This window comes from Myotis davidii, unplaced genomic scaffold, assembly GCF_000327345.1.
Source record: "Myotis davidii unplaced genomic scaffold, ASM32734v1 scaffold428, whole genome shotgun sequence".
Taxonomy (NCBI): Eukaryota; Metazoa; Chordata; class Mammalia; order Chiroptera; family Vespertilionidae; genus Myotis; species Myotis davidii.
The window spans coordinates 2,400,794-2,403,130 of record NW_006299834.1 but is presented as its reverse complement, the minus strand read 5'-3'; the positions used below and the strand labels follow the sequence as shown (position 1 = coordinate 2,403,130).

The 2,337-nt window shown below is 50.8% G+C and overlaps 1 protein-coding gene across 1 annotated transcript in view; it reads right to left on the bottom strand.

Moving 5' to 3' along the window:
- The window catches only part of RANGAP1 (Ran GTPase activating protein 1), a 23,637-nt gene that overhangs the window by 20,693 nt on the left and 607 nt on the right, over positions 1 to 2,337 (bottom strand). The gene's annotated exons all lie outside the window — the stretch shown is intronic.

The window sequence follows — 2,337 nt, the reverse complement described above, 5'->3', positions numbered from 1 at the left end:
TTTTTTTTTGTTAAAAAATTTAAATGTGCCCTGGCTGGTATGCCCAATGATTAGTGTCGTTGGCCCTCACACCTAAAGTTTGCAGGTTCGATTCCTGGTCAAGGCCATGTACCTGGGCTGCAGGTTTGATTCCTGGCCTCAGGCTCCAGTCTGGGCACATTCTTGGGGGCAACCAATCTATGTCTCTCACATTGATGTCTCTCTCCCCCCTCACCCCTTCCTCACTAAAAAAAAAATAAAAAAAATCAATGGGAAAATACATTCTAATGTGAGGATTAACCAAAATAATAATAATAAACAAATAAAAATGCTACATATAAAGGAGAAACAGAGTGGGGGAAGAAGGGAGAGGTTCCTGGGTCCCTGGTTGGGGAGAACCCAACTGCCCCGGCTGGGACACCTAGCAAAGCCCTGTGAGCTGCCCAGTTCCTGGGCCCCCAGTGAGAGGCAGTTAACTCCCAGACCCATGGCTGTAAGGAGTCTGCCCCAGGCACACACCTGCCTGATCATCTTGGCTACTTTCTGTTGGAGGGTCCCATTCCTCAAACAGGACATAGAAGGCTACGGGATCCAGGTCATCCATCCCAGAGAATGCCCCACCACCCACGCTGGCATGACTCTGGGGGTGGGGCACAGGGGTCAGCCCACTGCACATCTGGTTTCAACCTTGGCCAGGGGAATAGGCAGCCCACGGTGGTCAGACCTCAGGGGTTCCTAGGACACCAGAGGTCTCTACATCACAACAGCCACCATCACAATAGACCAGGGGCAGAGCTGCTGGAAAAAGGAGCTACTAGCCGGGAGTCCAGCAGACTCAGAAAGGACCGCTCCATTTCTCCAGCGGAAATGGCAGGTAACAGGAGAGATCAAGGCAGACAGAACTAAGGGACTCCACAGATACTGCTTCCATCCAGGCGGCTTCCTCCCCAATCTACTCACCCTCAACGTACAGTTGTGATAGCTCCCCATCTTCTCACACCCCTAGGCTTCCTCTGGGCCTAAGCAGCCAGCTTCCCACCCCCTTCTCCTGATCTTAACCCTTATCCCCCTAGTCCAGTGGTGGGCAAAACTGTGACTTGTGAGCCACATGCGGCTCTTTGGCCCCTTGAGTGTGGCTCTTCCACAAAATACGGACTTCTGTGCATGGGCCACAAAGTGTCAATCGCACTGTATGTGCACGCCCACTAGTGGTATTTTGTGGAAGAGCCACACTGAAGGGGCCAAAGAGCCGCAGTTTGCCCACCACTACCCTAGTCTATCCTTTTTTTCCCCCCTTTTTTGAGAGGAAAGGAAAGAGAAACATCAATTTATTCTTTCACTTATTTATGCCTTCATTGGCTGGTTGTTATTATGTGCCCCGACAGGAGATCGAACCCACAACCTTGGAGTATTGGGACGATGCTCTAGCCAACTGAGCTACCCCGCCAGGGCCTGTCTGTTTTTATCAATAAGCATGAATTATTCTTCTGGGGGAAGGAGGCATTCTTCCACTCATTCATTCAGCATTTATGAGCACTGCTGTTTGCTGGACATCGTTCCAGGTACCAGCAGGGCATGATGAAACAAAAGCGCTGCACAGTGGAAAAGCATGTTCTAAACAAGATATTTAGTATCTTAAACAAGATACTCAGTATCTGAAAAAAAATAAACAGAAAAAGGGGTGGGTAAACAATTTTCTTGGTGTGTGTGTGTGTGTGTGTGTGTCCGCGCAATTTCAAGTGGTGTGGTTAGAGAACTTATTAGGAAAGAAAGACGGAGGAAGCGCATTCTTGCAAATGCAACTGCTCTTGTGGGGGAAGGAGTGGGGGGGCTGGAGCACAGAGAGCTGGGAGAAAGGAGGGAAGAAATGAGGAAAGAAAAGGAACAAAGGCCCAAGTCACAAAGGTCATGGGAAAAACGGTGGCTTCTATTCTGCGTGGCGAGGAGAGCCACCGACGGTTCCTAGCAGAGGAGAGGGGTGACCTGCCATGACCACTCTTACCCGCGTGGCATTTAGAAAGTGCGCCGACCGCGGTCTGAAACGGAATAAGAATTAGCCCGAAACTCCCCCACCTCTGGCAGTTCTGGGAGGGAACAATTTGAGGCTAGAAAAATGGAGGTGAGGCCTCCAAAGGTAGTAATAGGCGCACAGAACTAACTTATCAGCTGGGGAGGAGCCCACGCTTCAGTCTAGTGCACACACACCGACCCAACAGGCCAGGAACCCCAAGCACAGAGGGGTGCGTTCACTTGTGCAAAGTCTGCAAAGCAGCAAAGACAAACAGTAAACACACGCACAGCCTCCCTGTTCTCGGGAGGGCGGCACACACTTTCTGATGCACAGCCATCCGCGAGGCG